Raw genomic sequence first — 18452 nt, 5'->3', positions numbered from 1 at the left:
TCTGGGAATTTAGTGTCACATAAATATTTATACAGCTTTCCTCTCTCAGTGGAGATACAAATGAAACTGCCACATATGTGCATGTTTACTAACAAGTAAGGAAAGATTGGTTTTGTTCTTTTTTGTTTCTAGGGAATCTTACCTCATTTTTCTAGTGCGGAAGTATCTTTTCCTTAAGACCTTTGATGTAAAGTTGTATATCGAGTATAATAAATGTCATTTTAAACCTTAGAGCAAAAGCCTCAGTCATTACTCTTACAGATTATTTACTGGTTATGCCATTACTTGTATCTCTGTTGTTCTTTAGAAATTTTGAACATATAAGCTATGAAGAATTTCTGTTACTAAGACATTAAAATAAATTAATTATTGTAGAAAATATTTTTTATTTTACAAATTGAAATGGAACATATGAAGAAAACTTGAACAGGCAATGCAATAAAAATTCTAATAATTTAAGACCCACCGAACAATTTTTTTTCTTTTCCTCCAGCTACACTCGACGTCTGTTTCGACTTAGATTGTGTATTCGGTAGATAAACAACGCTGCTGCATGACTGCACTTGTGTTCGCCCGAGGGCATTTGCACTCGGTCAAGCGGATCTCTAATTCTTTCTCTAAAAATACCTAAAAGAACATAAGGATTGCAATGACTGTGTTACATGGGCATTTAGCATCAACATGATCAAAAACTGCATCATTAAGATACTTGAACGAACAAATGCAAAGAATATGGTCAACTCAAACTTATGAAAATATGGCGTTGTAGTTCGGCTTGACATAACGTGACCTTGTAGATTGTTATCTTCATGCTTGCATGAACTTCTTCTTTCAAAACAACAGGAAGATACGCAAAGCTCTCTTCATGACTGGATCTGAAATGGTTTTCACCTCTATCTATAGATTTCTGCTCTCCAGCGAAAAAAGAAACAAGGGAAGCTATCGAAAGTAACGCCATCCTACACTGTAATCGAACGAGGAAGGGTTGTTTAGAACCAAGAAGTTGGTTACCATGGAACCATGACATCAGCACTTTACCACTCTTTTACATGTGCAACCTTGTGTTCTCTTCTTTGTTTTTTCTGACATTGAGTTTAAGAGTAAACTTTCTACATGGCTATTAAAACTAGAGCTTTTATTTTACATGTTTGAGAAGATTAGATAGCAGAGCTCATCAAACGCATCCGTTTATCACCGGGCCCATGCAGGCTCCCACTTCTATACTGACCTGGCTTGTTATTTCTCAAAAACGAAGAGCAAACCAGCGGAAAACCTTCAGCACAATGTTACTCATGTAAAATGAAGTTCACATGCCAAAATTCTGCTATTTTTGAGCCTTTGAAGTTGTGGTAATTGGATCACCTTCAGGTTGAATTTTCCTTTTCTTAGCTGCACCTCGCCCACAAGCACAACCCTTGGATTTTGTGTAAGTTGCACTAGAACTGTTTTCTAGTGCCTGTTCACAACTTTCGATCGGATGTCCAGTGTCTGTTGTACTTGAAACTTGGGTTATAGTGTCCATTACCGAAATCATTAAAAGCAAGATACAAAGTTTGCTGGGTGCAGATGGGACACTGAACACAAGCCTTCCTGCGTTTAGATCCCCAGATCCAAGGTCGAATGACCAGCAATTATCATTGCCTGGATGATTCTCATTGCCTCACTTCTGCTGTTTGCACTCAGTTTATCACGATGAAGTTGTAATCGACGTTTCTTAAACAAGGTTGAAGATTTTCTATTTTATCTTGAGTACTGATCTGCTGCTCTCTTCTGATCTGACTGTCATTTGTTTGACAAACCCTACAAGCAACGGTAAAATCGTTACTTTCACTTCCACCGTAAAACCTTATTTTTGGATTTTCTAACCCAATGACATTACGTTTAGAATTTGTTGCTAGGGAAACAATAACAACAATATCTGTCAAATAGTCATCAAAAATCACATTCAAGGGTGCTTTTAATGCATCGCCATACAAATCTTTACCAAATGGGGGCTCACTATGTAGATAACTTGTTGGGTCTTTTTTAAAGTGCAACCATGATTCGCTGCATTTTTCATGTTTGCCAAAGCTATGAGGCACATCGCTGCTTGAAGTAAAGCATTGCCACACAGTATCCCAAACATTTACCTTGTATATTATTCATAACTTTTGTTGATAGAGTTGAGCAACCTGGAATTTTTTTCAGATTTTAGCTTGCAAAGCCTCGCAATGAAAGATCGTTCAGTGTGAATAACATCAGACTGCTTTTCCACAGCATAGGGCACTCTTTCTCGTATATATGAATAGGTAGTGAAAACATCATATTTAATTTTGACATTTGTTGCCCTCTGAAAGAGGTCAACAACAACATTTGGTTCCATGCTTTTGGATGACCCCACGAGATTTTTGCGACAGTCATGTGATTTTGACAATCATGACAATCACATTTTACACCTGGTGACAAAGTTGAAGATTTTTTTAGTTGATATTCCCATTACTGCACCATGTCAAGTGTTGGGACCATGTCCACCGTTATGTCTCTGCCATACCATATCATATGACACAGCTACTCCAATTACGGTAGGCCATTTTCATCAGCAGCACCTCCAGCTGCAACATAAACATTAAATAAACATGTAGGTAGGTCATGCTACCCGATAAATGTGGTGGAAAACAATGTGCGGTAAACCTTTTATGCAGGCTAAAGGAGTTATAATTATTTCTGTGTTTAAGGTCATTTCATTGTCAAAACAATAAAAACTCTGATGTAGCGATTTCACGGTGTAGTTTTCACGAGTAAGCCATCATAATGCTGGAATCAATTTAAGTTGCTTTTTTTAAACAATAAGAATTGCTGTTACAAATTTTTACTGGCATTTTCTGGCTCTTTGTGTCGACTGAGTGTGTCTGACATCTGGCATTGGTGGCTCAAGGAAACAGATTTGTTCGGTTTAGCCTAAAAATAATGGGGACCAGGGCCCAATGGCTTCTCCCCTTGATCCGCCACTGTTTTTAATAGTTGCAGACGCAACAGAACACAGAGCATTTTAACTTGGTCCCGCATTCATGCAACTACATTCCTGGACAAGTTCTTGCAACAGGACCACATAAAGAGCCCTTTTCCTCACTTGTGGTACAGGAACAGCTAGTCCAAGTTCATTGCAAAAGAATTGTAGCTGCCACAGATTTTTCTTCGAAAGAGAGTTTGCCTGGACCATTTCCACACAAGGGCCTGGCCTAAAAAAACAAATTCTGAAATCGCTAAATTAAATAGTCACTAAATCTTGCTCAGAAAAATGGCTTAAATAAGTAGCCCCTAAAAATAGCAACCTTAAGGTAACGATTACTTCTGCAATTCTGGTACTCTGGTCAGTCACTTTGTGGGACAATAAGATCAATGACAAAATAAACCTTGACTCCCTACCCCCCCCCCCTCCCAACACCCGTATAAAACCTTCCCTTTCCCCGCTATCCAAAGGATGGAATTTGATTTTAAGAGTCTGGAGGTACAAAGAGGGAGTCGAGATTGGTTGTGAATGCCGCAGTAAAAAGACAGAGAACTGCAAACGGGAGAAAGGCAGACAGCTTGGGAACAGTGGAGCGAAGGGGAGAGCGTGACGACGGCTAACAACGGCTGTGGAGATGGCCTTTTCGAATGTGTTTGGTATTTGCTCAACCAGCCGAGAATCGTTACTTGTTATGTTTGGACATGTATGGTAAGCTGCTGTTGGTGGTAGAGTATCTTTTGCTTTATAGCCAAGAGTGTTTTTTTTTTATTGTTATTGTTAAACAGGAAATCAATAGACATTCAGACAGACATCTAATTCCAATTCTTGCAGTTCTTGGTAAACATGTACATGTATCAGTTCTGACGTATAATATCAAGTCGAGGACCCGCACTCTTAAAAGGAAAATATACAAGCAGTTGAACACAGCTACTTCATTTTGCGATGTTCTCCTATAGATACGCTTGTCGATAAGATCATCATCTTGTTTATGAACACATACTGTATTTGCAAAATTCATGTTGTTGACACACAGACTGAGGTATTCGAAAAACTTTACAGAATCGATACAACCGGAACTAAAAATAACTTTTACCAGTGTTAAATAGTTAGTAATTTAATGAAACAGAACCACCAGGATAAAAATACGACACGCTTCGAGACTACTTTGTGAAGACATTTCGCTTTGAATTGTTTTATTTCTTTCACAGTGCGAGTTACACAGTGTGAGCGGCAAAGTCGGTAAATATGACACGAAACTTGACCTTTGTATTTTTGCGGTCAGATCAATTATCCCATCCTCTAAAATTAATTTTTATATGAATACAAAACAGTAAAGTATACATAAGATAGGTAGACTTTTTCGAGCATAAACTGTAGCCAAAGTGAGCAAAACTAAAACACATTGAATAAATCAGATCGAAATGTGTTTACTAATGTTGCGTGACCGTGACAATTTTTGTAGTCAATACATGAAATATTTACTATGCGTTTACTTCTCTCAACGGGTGGTTTTTCAATTGCCCGGGCTGGATTTTTTATATGTTACAGTACCATAATAGTACTTGACGCCGATCTATTTTTTATTCCAAATTTCGATGTACCAGGACACGATTTTTGCCACCAAAGTTACCCTTGTTTCAAGTGTTTACCAAAGTGCTCAAAATACCAATTTTCGGGCTTTAAAAAAGATCTGTTTAATTGCATCGTTTTGCAATATTTTTAGGTTTCTGTGTAGTATATTGGATGCCCCGCATACCTGCCAAAGATAAATTTCATACATTCGACCTTCTTTCCGTACGAGTGTTTTGAATACCCACAAAAATTCGACAAAATTTTATGGCGGCGGGGACGCGAAAACGGCCTTTTAACCTTTTGCCGATTTTCTCAAATATAAAAACCCTTTGAAAATTTTAAATGTCATTTTCGTAAATAGTTCACCAAAGGGTTTCTTTTGACTGAATATGAAGAAATGCGAAATCGGAGTTTTGAAATTTTTTTCTCGAAAATTCCAGTCGGTAGCACTTAACTATCTTAGTCCAATATATGCTAACTAAAACAACAAATGACATACAAAGTAACATGTGAACGTTTTATTTAGACTCTTTCTGTTTTGTTTTTGTTTCATCAAGTCCTTAACTTCAGACTAACCCTGATTAAATAAAGAACCATCATAACTGTTGCTGCAACAGCAAAAAACTACTTTCTAAGTACTAAACAGCTTTTTCTAAAACATGTTTTACAAACAAACTTTACAGAACTGAAACGGTTTAATACACTAAATTCAAAACTACAAAACAATTTCTATATACATGCGGAAGCAAATTCGTAATACCGGGATCATGTCCCAAAAATCTGCAAGAAAACTAAAAATTTCAGGTTTCCGGTTCCTGTCAAAACAGATATAAATGAAAAAATGCCGGAGTAATGTGTGAGCTATTTATACACATCTGCGGTTTCTACAACTATAACCGCGAGTTGAGAGCTCTGTTAGCCCAAACATCTTAAAATTTACTCACTTTTCCGTTGACACAGTTAAAAAGCAGCCACTTTAATTCATACTCGTCTGCTTTTAAACATTCATGTGCGTGCTTTTCAAACTGGCCTCATGCCTTTGCAATTCGTTTTTTTCATGTCTTAAATTTTTAAAAACAGATTCTTATACAAATTTGTAAACTGGCATTGTTCCTTGGAAACAACCCCAAACTTTCAAACTTCATGAAAAAGTTTTAAAAAACGATTTGAAAGTCAGCCTTGTGAAACAAGTACTTGTATATGGCTGTCATTGACATAGATTTTGAAACAGGGAAAAATTGTGCCTAGCTGTCAAATTAAAGGTATCTGGTCACTTCGTTCCAAAGTCACTTAGTTCCATGTCAGATCGTTCCAGAAAAAAGTCAGATCGTTTCACACAATATAGTCAGTTCATGCCAGTCAGTCAAATAGTCAGAAAAAAGTCAAATTAGTGGGAATGCTCCACCTTGCCTCGTTATTTTCCGTGCTGGAAATTTTTTTGCGCAGGTTTCATAGTTTGAAGTTTGTTATCGTGTTCCGTAAGTTAGGACTGACTTATCTGCATCCGCAACTGAATGCTGCATCGATCAAAACAGTAATTCAATGAAAAAATCAAATGCGCTGGAACACTTCAACACTTAGGCATGATGAGACTGTTTTAATCTTTCTAATAGAGCCATAGTCAAAAATCATCAAGCCTGCAGGGAGTTTTTCTTTCCATTTTCATCCAGCGAAAGAGATTGTTTACATTCTCGACATTTTTAAAGTGAAGTGATCTGACTTTTCTTAGAAACATTCTGAGGTGGATTGACGTGTGCTAAAGACTAGGATTTACTACTTAGGGAGCATTGTACGAAATTACTGTTCGTGCCCTGGCTGATCGTCGTGGGCCCTCCTCACTGGACTGTTCTGGATACACAACTGTTCTAGCTATCCCTTCGTCATGCGCAAACTGACTGGCCATTCGTTCGACTGCTGTTCTTGTTTGCCTGACATGGGTTGGTCGTCGAGGTTGTAGTCTTGTGGCAATGGCAGATTCGATTTCCACGAGCTCTTCCTCAGGGATAGTGAGGGTTCCCTCCTCCGTTACTGACATGTTTGTGTGCGTGATTATGTCAGTAAAGGTGAATTCACGCACAGCTGACGATGATCCCTTGTACACTCCGCGTACAACACTGCCATCTCTGGTTACTTCGTTATAAACATGAAAGTAGCAAGTGATGGACAACTTCTTTGGATCATCGTAATAGACCATTTGCATTATGACGTAAAAGCGCAAAGACTTCTGGTAGTTGTAGTTGTTTGCGGGAAATTTTGAATCGTCATCAAGCTCGCTTGCCCAAGAAAATCGTGATGGAGGTAAAGAAAATTACTCTCACCGAAGAAGACGTCCCTGTGGCTTCTTTTAAAGGGCAAAAAACAACCTATCAGTATAAAACCAAGTCCGTTAAAATGAAAAAAAAAATGCTATGCAAGAAATTGTATATTTGCTGGGTTGCGTTTTGTAGTGAAGTTTCAACGAGTGTTTCCTCCAAGTCTCAGTCGCGCGGTTATTTAGTTAAATTCCTAAAACTTTTGCTTACCAGGTATTTTCAAATAATACGGTATACGAAGACGCAATATTTTACCCTTTCTAAACATGGGGGAGCACAGTACATGATTTCTACACTCGTAAAAATCTTCGAGGCTCACCTTTCGAGTCGCACAAGTAATCGTTCATCAACAAGATTATGGAAATAAAATTATATTTGCTCGCACGGCCCTCGCTAGGATTGAAACCACAACTGCTACTCGACGAGTTGACATTTCCAGTACAAAAACAAGAAAACTTCTTTGTTAAAGAATATTGCAGTTACAGTTCTAATTTGACGAAAAAATACAATTTTAAGATAAAAACAAATGATCTGTATTCACCTGCACAGGGAAGTTTTGATTGGTCAGCTTGAAAATCCTTTATGATTGACCCTTCATGATTCATCGATGAAGCTCGATTGAACAAGGAAAATTATTTGACTCGTTTCTCTGTCTCACTGTAAAAATAAATTGAACTGACCGTCCTGCCGAGCAATCATGATATATGGTAAATTTTCTAAGCTTTTCAGTGAAGAATGTAATTCACCTGTGATCGATGGAAGCGATCGTTTGTTGAACGTCTGAAAATCGATTAAGAACAAAGTCAATGGCTTGCATTGCTTTCACTTGATTCCACACAAATTTAGTTATATCCTCGACTCGTCCTTTCAAGCAATCTGTTTCCAGTGCGCTTTTTTTGAAACTGTGATATTAGGCTAAAATTATTTACGAAGAGAAGTTGTCGGCCGCGATGAATGAATCTCTAGCAAGTCAACTCCGCCACACTCAAACTTACCTGAACACAAACAACATTTGTCTGTCTTGGTTAAAACACAGAACTCAGTCAATTTTCATTCCAAAGCTATCATCCTGTTTTCTATATTTTTGACAGGTAACTAAAAAATAAATGTATAAACAAATTTCGAAGCAACAAGAGCGTAAACTTTGCAGCTCAACTTCGGATCAAAATAAAAGTCTTGGATGTCCACCTTCACGCTTGGCTACCCTTAGCCAATCATAAGGCAGAAATGGTGTTTTCCCGCGAACCTAACTACAACTACCAGAAGTCTTTGCGCTTTTACGTCATAATGCAAATGGTCTATTGACTGGTCATTTGTATTCCACGCGCCCGTGATTGCCATTCAGAACCATTCGCACCAGATTACCGAGGACCAACACCTTTCTTTCACTGTCAAGTACAGCATAGTCGTTGAAAAGGCAGACTGAATTGCCGCTGGGAGTTGAAGCGTGTCTGTCCGTTCTTTGGTACTGTTGGCGCTGCCGCACTCTTTCCAGTCTATCAAAAGCCCAGAAAAGAAAAATATAAGTCTACCTGTCTGTGTTGTCTATAGGTTTATCTTACGCACCTCGGATTTACAAGGGTAGCTCTATAGCTAATTTCTCCGAGAACGCCGACGAAGAAAAAAAAATAGATAAATAATAAATAAATGAATAAAAAATAGTATTAAAAATAAAAGTAAAAAAAAGTATTAGGGCATAGCTGTTAATTTTAGATTGAACAAACCTGCCAAACATGGACCTCCATCAGTAATATCATCTTCGTCACTGCCACCAAATGATTGGCCTGATGACTGCGAAGGCTGGGCGTCATTCTCCCCTTTCAGGTCGCCAAACTTGTTGCCATGATACTCAAAAGGGTGATAAAACCATCTGTTTGTACCATCCATATCATCGTCAAGGCCATCGTCGTCATCACTGCTATCTTCCTCTGAACTGCTTCCCTTGTTGCCTGGAGCCATTCCAACTGATCGTGCCAGTCTCCTAGCCTCGTTTATTCCCTCTTTCCAGGCATCTACTTCAGAACCCACCACAGGATAATCACGCAAGCTGACCTTCTCATAGCCATCTTCGTACTGTCGGTGCCAGATGCTTTCTTGCTTCGGGTGAGGCTTAGCAAAGTCAGGAGCATCCGGGTTAATTCTGATTTCTTCCAAGCAGATCATGTGTGAGGTATTTCTCCGGAGATCACCGAAACAGTAGTTGTGATGGTTTCCAACCCACTGTCCATTTTTGCACCAGAAATCCTCCAATACATCAGAGCCGCTGAGCTCCAGACAACATTCTTGCTCGCGAAAGTTGTCTCTCATATAGCAGATGAGAATGACTGCGAAGTGGCAAGAAATCAAAACGTCCTGGTAAGTCTCCCTCGTGTTGAAATTCTCCTTCACTGACAGGCGTTCATTACGATGAATATAATTATGCCATATCGCCAGGAAATAAGTGACAGTGGCAGCATAGGTGATGCGACGTCTTAAAGAGGCGACACTGCTGCAGAAAATCTCTACATACAACCAAACAACATGAAGGTAGATCTTGGTCCCAAGTAAGGTCGGATTTCTTGCATAGCCTTCAACGCGGCCTTCCATCAACATCTGAAGACAGTTATGGACTTTGGGAAATGTCAGCTTCTGAGCCGAACGCCAGTTCTGCCTGTCCTTTCGCTGGATGTCGTTCACACCAAGCCCATGCTCTGGAATAGGGAACATTTCGTACACCAACTGTAAGTGGTTCATATGCACCATGAAATTTCCCAACATCAATACACGGGAAGCATGATCTAGAGGATTGAGCAGCTTCTTATGGTTATGGATGTAGTCCTGATCGCAGGAATCTTTGATCACATAACCATTCTCTATTTCTACCTTCCGACAGGAAAGAACAACATTATATTTGTAACGTTCAAGAAAGAATCCATGACATAGTTGCTTACCAGGCCCCTTTGTTTTGGATCAGTTGTCCTTTCCTTGCGTGCGCACTGATGGTGTTCGGTTGAAAAACGAGGCAATGTCAGCAGTTGACGCCACGCGGGAGGCCTTTTGCTGATGTCCACGCCCATCAACATGCTGTTTTAAATTGTTTATGAGGGATCGTTGCGAAAGAACAAACGTTGTCTTGCAGGCACGACACAAAACCTCCTCCCCTTGAAATAGGAGAACTTTAGGAAATTTACTCTCAATCTGATCGCGGAGCTCTTGAATCTCTTTCGGCATTTCTGTACTTCTTGATTGCGCAATGGCTGCATTTAACTTATGCTTTGAGGTGGAAATATGCAGACTCAACAAACTCAGTCCCTGGCTTGCCTTTCCCACGGCCACTTCACTCAGGCATACATTACAATCAGCAAAAAGCTTGCCATGCTTCCTCTTAACCGCAAAGCTGACACCAGTTTCTTGTTTTGCTAATTCATTGGCCTTTAATCGCTGATCTTGCAATTCCGTATCTTCTTCTGCAGAAACTATTACTTCAAGGTTTTTTTCAGGAAGGAGAGATGACGTGAGATCGTTTTCGGCTTCGAAAGCTTTTAGAGGGCTAGCAGCGGTGTCTTTTGCCAGAAGGGTGTCCCCAGCATTTGATAAAACTAAACCGGAAGCAGAGGCTGGTTTATCCCCGATGTTGTCCGACTGAGCTATGCCATGATCAGAGAATTCTTCTGAGATACCTTCTACTGCCTCCAACCTCGGTTTCTTAGCCGGTGTATCTTCCGCTGCATTTCTGTTAACTATTTCATGTTCCACAGGTGTGTGGCCACAATATTCGCACAAGATACTTCCAGTACCAGTGGTCTCATACTCATTGCACTCGGAACATTTAAGACATTTCCCTCTCAAAACACCTCTCTTATCTCGCCCCATTCGTGCCAAAGTTTTTTTTGCCTGCGGTATACCAAAAATGGTAGTGGATTAGCCAAAGTTTTTGTCTTCTAGTTAAATAGGGTAATAGAGGGTTATTTTCGTGATTCGCGATTACATATAGCTGAATTTATTTTCCGTGAAACGTGAATTTGATAAAAAAAATAATGATCCGTGCCCAAAAACCTTATCATATAAAAACAATTATTGCTATCTTTTTGCTTAAAAGAAGGGTGCTACTGCTTACTTTGGGTTACTTTAGTGATTGGGAAAAGGAATTTTGTTATCCATCACAGGAAAAAATTGTAAGATTCCAAACTTGGATAAGCATTGGAAAGTCCTTGGAAAAATATTGGAAAATTATTGGAAATTTAATGGGAATACCAACATTGGAAAAAGAGATACACTTACCAACATTGGAAAGTCATTTAATAGTATTCCAAGGTTGGAAGTCTATTTTTAATTTACCAAGGTTGGTAAATGTAATAAAAGTCCAACATTGAAAACAGCATTGCCAAGGTTGTTAAATGAAATAAAAGTCCAACATTGAAAACAGCATTGCCAAGGTTGGTAAATGTAATAAAAGTCCAACATTGAAAACAGCATTACCAAGGTTGGTAAATGTAATAAAAGTCCAACATTGAAAACAGCATTGCCAAGGTTGGTAAATGTAATAAAAGTCCAACATTGAAAACAGCATTGCCAAGGTTGGTAAATGAAATAAAAGTCCAACATTGAAAACAAAGTTTCCAAGGTTGGAAAGTCAGTAATTTAAATATCCAACATTGAAATCCACATTACCAATGTTGGTAAATGCCCCAAGTGTCCAGCGTTGGAAGCAATGTTTCCAAGATTGGTAACTCAGTAATGAAAATATCGAACATTGAAAGCCGCATTACCAAAGTTGGTAAATAAGGTTTAATAAAGGCCCTCCAATGAAAAAAACATTAACATTGTTTATTATTATTTCACACTAGTCCAACACTGGGAACAGCAAAAACAAGGTTGTTACAAGTCTGTCAACCTATCCATTACAGTTCAGAGCTTCACCAATAATTTGAACTGAGCAAATAATTAAAACTGTCATGGAACAAAAACATTAACATCCACCACTGTCCCAACTTCAAATAGCAAGCGGTCAACTTTTGAAATCATTTTTCTCCAGCATCATGATAAGACTGCTCATCAGAATAATGTGTCAATAAAGCAGCTATTTCTTGTTATCATTTCACTGCTCATCAGAAAAATCAGAAAGTGATGATGAATCATCAGCTGTAGTGTCGTCCACAGACTTGGTTGAACCTGACGATGAAAGATCTGAAGTGCTTACTTCGGCTAATGGCAGCTCTTGATCTTTCTTAACAATAATCTCATCTTCTCTTAACAAACACTTGTAGTTTGAACTAGCAGTAGCATGCACCATCTCTCTTTTGACAAGTTCAGTGGCAACTTTTTTGGCCAGTTCATACTTTGAATTCCCTCGATGCTTGATGCCTAGTTCTTTAGCAAGTGGGCTTAAGTGTTTTCTCACACTTAAATTTCTGAATGTGGCAACTTTAAAGAACACTGCACACACCAGTTGTGCACTGTAGTCAGATATGTCATCAACGGCTACACTGCAGGTTTCACCAAGATCTTCAGAAGTAGGTTTTTCTGTATCTGTTTCATCTAAAAGCAAAATAATAACAATTCAGGTCACTGAGAAGATAACGAGACAGCATATGTTCAAATTCTGACCAAACAACTTTTTAACGTATAATATAGTTATAGTTTGTTATACATTAAACATAAGTACACATCACGGACCTATTTTTAATCATGCTTGCAACTGTCATCTACAATTGAAGGGCTCCTGGCAAGAATGTCCAAAGTCACAGGTTTGGGTCAATGTTTTACTCAGATGTAATAGAATTTCTGCGTGTTGGCTTTTTTATCCGAAAGCCTCACTTTTTTATACCATGAGAAACCTTACACTTACTTATTAATCATTAACTTACCAATGCTCTCGCTTAAATCTACTGCATCACTTGAGATAGCCCTCTTTGCAGGTGCCCTAGACTTCTGTTTAAAAAGAAAGAGAAAAATGCTTACATTCCATCCCTGAATTGCTGACCCTCTTATACAAGACAGAGAAGTAGTATTTCTTACAAGTACTCTGTACCTCAAAATCATAGCCATCATTTAGTTTTCTGTTCTTTTCACCCACTGAAGTATGTGGTTTTTGATTGCACCTGAAACAATCACACAAGAATTATGGCTGTATTAAAAACAAAGACATTAATTGACTAGCTGAAACATCTACTAAGAGGATACTGCAGTAAAACTAAAGATAGATTAGCTTACTGGCATGTATACCATAAACCTATTATTTCTAGAATTCTGCTTAAGCCTAGTTTTTGCGAGCAAATGCTTGCGCAAGAATCCTAAATTTAACCAATTCTCTGTTGATTCTAACTTAAACACAAGTGTAACTTTTTCCTTTTTAAATTTTTGACTTGTACTTATGCCTGCATTATGCTTTGTGTTTTACTTATAAATTGAGCTTGGGCTTGTAGAACATGAAACCAGATAAATAAGAAATGAAGACTTGGAAAACTTGATCAGAACTAAAACTGATAGAGAATTCTTGGTGTGCATAAACTCTCTTCTTCATGTATATAAGGCTCTGGCCAAATGGAATCACAATTTATCGCAAGTCAAAAACTTGGGACAACTTTGGAATGGCTTTTTAGCAACTTGCGTCCACTTGCTGACTTGCAAGTCTGTTTTGACACCCAGCAAAAGTTTGCATATGTAAATTTGCATTTCCAAACTTATGATGACTTGCGACTCTGTTTGGCCAGGGCTTAATAGACAGTCTTCACTTACTTTGCCCAAATCCAATTTCTTTCACTGTACACAGAGGCTCTAAGGAAGACACCATTTCTGAAAGAATTAAGCTGTTTGTGTTGTTACTGCGGAAATATACTTTATTGTTTCCAGGCCACCTCTTCAAGCATTCCTTTCGAATTAACTTGATCCTGCAATTTAAAATAAAAGAAATAAAGTATAAGTGTATATCAATGTATATGCCTTTTTCACTCTGGAATGAGTACTGGTATTCAATATTTATGAAACAGTACTCACTTGCTATGGTATAAATGTTTGTCTTCAGCCCTCATTTCCTGTTTGTCTTTTCTTGTTATTTTCACTTTCATACGTTTAGAAGGACTCTGGACAGACTTTGGTTTTTGGCAGGACTCTCTTTCAGTATTTGCTAAAAATTAATTAATCAAAATGTTGTTTGACAGGTATTCTATGCAAGGAATTTATAAGTATGCAACAAAATACTCTCTTCTTTCTTGAAGTAATGGTCAACAAGTTGGTGGGCACATTCAGGACATTTGAGACTTGCTAGTCATGCCCACCCTTTTAGATGACTATCTCTCACCACAAAATAGGCAATGTATATTAGAATTAAGTACTGTGTAAGTCAAATGAAAAATAAAAGTGATCATTCTTCCAACACCTACCCCTCCCAACACCTACCCAGCACTGGCCCAGAGGATATTAGCAGGCATGATCAACCACTTTTACTTAGAATGCGACACATAAATTATGCTCAAGGGCCTATCTATTATTAGTATTAGGAGTATGAAAGAAGTATCACTTACAAAGTAGTTCTTTGATACATGCCAAAACAGCAAGCTGTTTTCCAATTGATACTATGCCAATGTCCTTGAGGCACTGCCTATCTACAAGTGCTAGTGTTTTACCAGATATTTCATTTTCTGGGATGGAATCACAATAAAATAAGGAGTGTTAAACATTGAAAACACAGTCAAATTACAGACCTACCTTACTTCTGCTACTGAATTTAGGCCATTGCAATTTATAGGCCACATTCAAAGTATTAAATATAAGGGACAATTCCCCCCGCTCCCCCTCGACTCTGCACATGGTTTAAGCCATCACTACACTGTACATTACTGATCAGTCAAAAGACATCAGGGTGTGGCCCCAGATGAAACTTCATTGCTTGTAGGTTAAGTTGGCAATTCTTAAATATTGCAGAGTTCAAAATTTTAATACGAAAGTAATCCTAGCTACATGTAGACATTGAGTTAAAAATGTCTTGTCTTTTGTCTTGTCTTTATATATTGTGCGGTTCCAGAAAATATCCATACCCACCCTGAGGAGGGTCACTGGGAATTCTGAGGGAGACGGGGGTCTCAAAAGCCAAAATTTTTAAAGGAAAGTATGAAGCTAAACTGGAATTTCCAGAGGGGTGGTGAGTTCAAACCAAAAACCCTCTGTATGATGTAAATATCCAAAATACCAAAATAACACAATGTCTGGTCAAGCCCGCCTACCTTGTAGAAGACTCGCCTCAGGTTATAAATCTGGATGTTGTTTGTTAAGCCATGATGCCAGTTCAGCAGGACTCCATTCAACTGATTGTTCATAAAAAGGGTGAAATAACATTTATTTGGGCATAGGTTATTTATCTTGAAGAATGTAAATTTTCAACCAAAAATGGGCCCAAATGAACCAGCATTAGGCCATAAAATTTACAACCAAAAGTAGCCTCACTAAAACCTAAATTCCAGTTACCCAAGTTTTGAGCGCTCGCATTTGCAAAGAAGAAGATAAAATGGCGGCCATTTGTTATGTATTTCTTCTCCCAAAATGTTACGCATCCTCAGAACAAAACAAGACAAGGAAATCATGAAAATGGGATATTCAGGACCTCAACATTGATCGATAACTGATGAATTTCCTTCGGCATGTTGGTACAGAACAAAATCTACTTTCGATCGTACTGCGTTGTGGAGGGACTTCGCTCGCCCGTGGATCGCGAGTGTGGCAAAAATGTCAGATTTACCACTACATATTTTGGTTCCCATCGCTCTATTTTGGATTATGGAAAGAGTTTAACCCTTGCTTTTTAAGAGTATGTCACTTTGGATGGCTTGGACCAAAACATGAAGGTAGAATTAAACATTTATTTCAACACATGTTTTTAGTGTGGTATAAATGTAAGAACGTGATTTGCGCTGGCAATATTCAGACCACCCCCTTCAAAAAGCCGGCACGTTTAGGGTTAACTGAGAATTGGCTGCTCTAAGGAAAATTATTTTGGCTTAAGCTGTCTGGTTCATCTTTGGGCCCTGTTTAGGTTCATTCGGTCCATAGAATTTCGTACGGGACAACCGAACAAGAATGGCGCCAAAACTTATTTGATTTTGAAGACAGAGCTCAAAGAAATAAGTACATGCAAAGGCGAACTTAAAAAAAAATTTCAAAAATATATTTACCTGGGTTATGTAGAGGCACTGCTACGTTCGTTTCAGAAAAACCTTGCGCCATAGCAAGTAAAACCACAAATTTATCACGACCTCGTACAAAACACTACCTTTCCTTGCAAGTGAAGACTCGACGACTGCTGTCGTTTTGGCAGCAAGGAACGAAGCTCGATGTGTTTTGGCGCGACTTTTGGCGCGCGTAGTTTGGTCATGCGCAGTAAAAGTCTGAGTCTTCGAGCCAGGCTCCAGCGGATTCTTCAATCGTTACCATCATGGTGGAGACGGCGGACAGTCATGTGGAGTGTACAAACGTTATAAACCACCAACCAGAGGAAGAAATTTCTCTTACTTGTTGCTATTGTACAAAAACTCCAGAAGCAAGAGAAATCAGTGGGCTTGGAAACCCTCATGTGCACTGTCCATGTTCTAAATGCAATGGAAGAGCAACGTGGCGTATGACCGCATGGAGACATTTGAAGCAGTCATCAACACTGCCTACACCAGTTAAAAAAAAGCAAGCAAAACATTAGAAGAGCCTGAGTGCTCACCTTTGGAGCCTCTTGTAGAATATGAAGAGGAAGGTTTTGATCCCGAACATGTTTTTCGGTTCGAAGGAAGCTACAGCGAATTTCCACACTCTAGCGATGTTTGTGCCAGGCCGGAGCGTGAGGATCATGAAGATTCATCCGCTGAAGGTAGTACTAGTAGTGCTGGAATTGACAGTGATGATGACAGAGGACCAAGTGATGATGAAACAGGCCCATCTGACAGTGATAATGAGGCAGAGAACCTCAAGAAATTTGTGCAGGATAGCATTCTTCGTTTAGTGGAAATGAAACAGAAAATGGGCTGCTCCATACATCATTTTGAAGAACTTCTACAGTGGGGAAAACGCTTACATACAAGTGAAAATAATGATGCTGCAATTCATTGGCCAAGAAACTGGGATGATGTGCAAACAATGCTCAAGGAATTGGGCTTTTCTGAGCCAAAACATTATTGGATTTGTTTTAGCAATGACCATCCTAGTCATTATGGGCTGATGGAATCCAAAGATGAACCTTGTCCCCATTGCGGTCATTCAGGGACAATCCCATATTACTACTTAGGTCTGCCCGACAAAGTAAAGAAGTGGTGGTCTTCCCCTGAAATGTGTGAGAAAATGACTGCCCACTGGTCACAACGTGACCATTGGCTTCCTGATGAGATGAAAGATGGTTGGGGGTGGCCAGTGAAGCATGAAATCTGGGATGGAACACGATTTGCCTATCTTGCATCTTTTTGGGATCCAAATGTAGTGTGGACACTCCCAGTCAGGTGTACATATCCTGGATGTAATACTATTATTTGTTCTACCGAAATAATCGATTCACCCGAGGCAGGTGGCGGCCTAAAGAGGATAAAGTGTTCTACATGCGGTACCACATTTCACCATTCTCCAAGGGAAGCTCGTGGGGACCCTCGCAATATTGCCTATTGTGGTAAGTTCTGATAATTTTTTTTTACAAAAACTGCAGGGTATTTTAGCGTATTGTTTCATTGTGTGTTGAGACAATGCTATCTGAAACTCTCTTTTGTCTCATTGGATTTGTTGAAGAAATATCACATTATTAACGTACAAAAAGAAGATAATTCATTGAGCTGAATTTTCAGTAGTTGCAAGCAAATCAGAATCAGTGCAAAATTTTGCATGCCATACATGAAATAACTCAATATTATTTTTATAAGAACTGAATTAATAGGATTTCATAATGGTGGTAGCTCAAAAGAGATGTCCAGTTACAGGAATGGTTGCCCAGAGAGATTCAACTGTATTTTGTTGAAAATGGACTTTGACTGACTGTTTCTGTTAATGTGTGGGAATTGTAATAATATTCTTTGAGTATACAATAAATAATCTGTCTCAACAAAGGTAATAAAAAATTATTCCAAAATGTTGTTTTAGGTCACTGGGATGGTTGGCAGCCATTTTCCAGTACTATTCGTGGATGTGGAGCCATAGAGGTGTCAATAGCCACTATGCGAAAGTAGATCGCTGTCACACTGATGAGTTATATGTTGTTGGTTTCGTCCCAAGTTACCTCATTCCAAAGAAGAGGAGCCAGGCTTTAGATCCATTCCTTGAACCACTCATCAAGGATTTAGAGGAAGGCTTCATCAATGGAATTCCTGTAAACTATGTAGCTACCATTGCTGGTATTCCTTCAGGCCCAACACTCATACGTCATCTTCTGCTTTGTTGGAAAGGAGATCACAATGGCCAACGTGAAGCTGGAAAATTTATTAAGTGTGGTAAAAAGGGATGCCGACGGTGCAAGCTACAGGGGTGTTTGTACCTACTTCCAATCACTACTATTACCCTAGTTTCAGATTGGAAGGCAGATTTCCTACTGAAGAGAAGTCTATACTTGACAGTTTGGAAGTCTTGAAGGATATAGAGGAAGA

At 38.9% G+C, this 18452-nt stretch overlaps 1 long non-coding RNA gene across 1 annotated transcript; it reads right to left on the bottom strand.

The window, feature by feature from the left end:
- Window positions 1–12184: 12184 nt before the first annotated feature.
- LOC144649179 (uncharacterized) lies at window positions 12185–13948 on the bottom strand. Its single transcript, XR_013569850.1, has 5 exons — window positions 13849–13948; window positions 13591–13742; window positions 12884–12953; window positions 12720–12783; window positions 12185–12390 (listed from the first exon to the last, which is right to left on the bottom strand). It is a non-coding gene; the product is annotated as an uncharacterized LOC144649179 (long non-coding RNA).
- Between the last annotated feature and the right edge of the window lie 4504 nt (window positions 13949–18452).

Source organism: Oculina patagonica, chromosome 4, assembly GCF_052425735.1.
Source record: "Oculina patagonica isolate OP01 chromosome 4, crgOcupat, whole genome shotgun sequence".
Taxonomy (NCBI): domain Eukaryota; kingdom Metazoa; phylum Cnidaria; class Anthozoa; order Scleractinia; family Oculinidae; genus Oculina; species Oculina patagonica.
The sequence above is the reverse complement of the archived record's forward strand: the minus strand, read 5'-3'. Positions and strand labels throughout refer to the sequence as shown.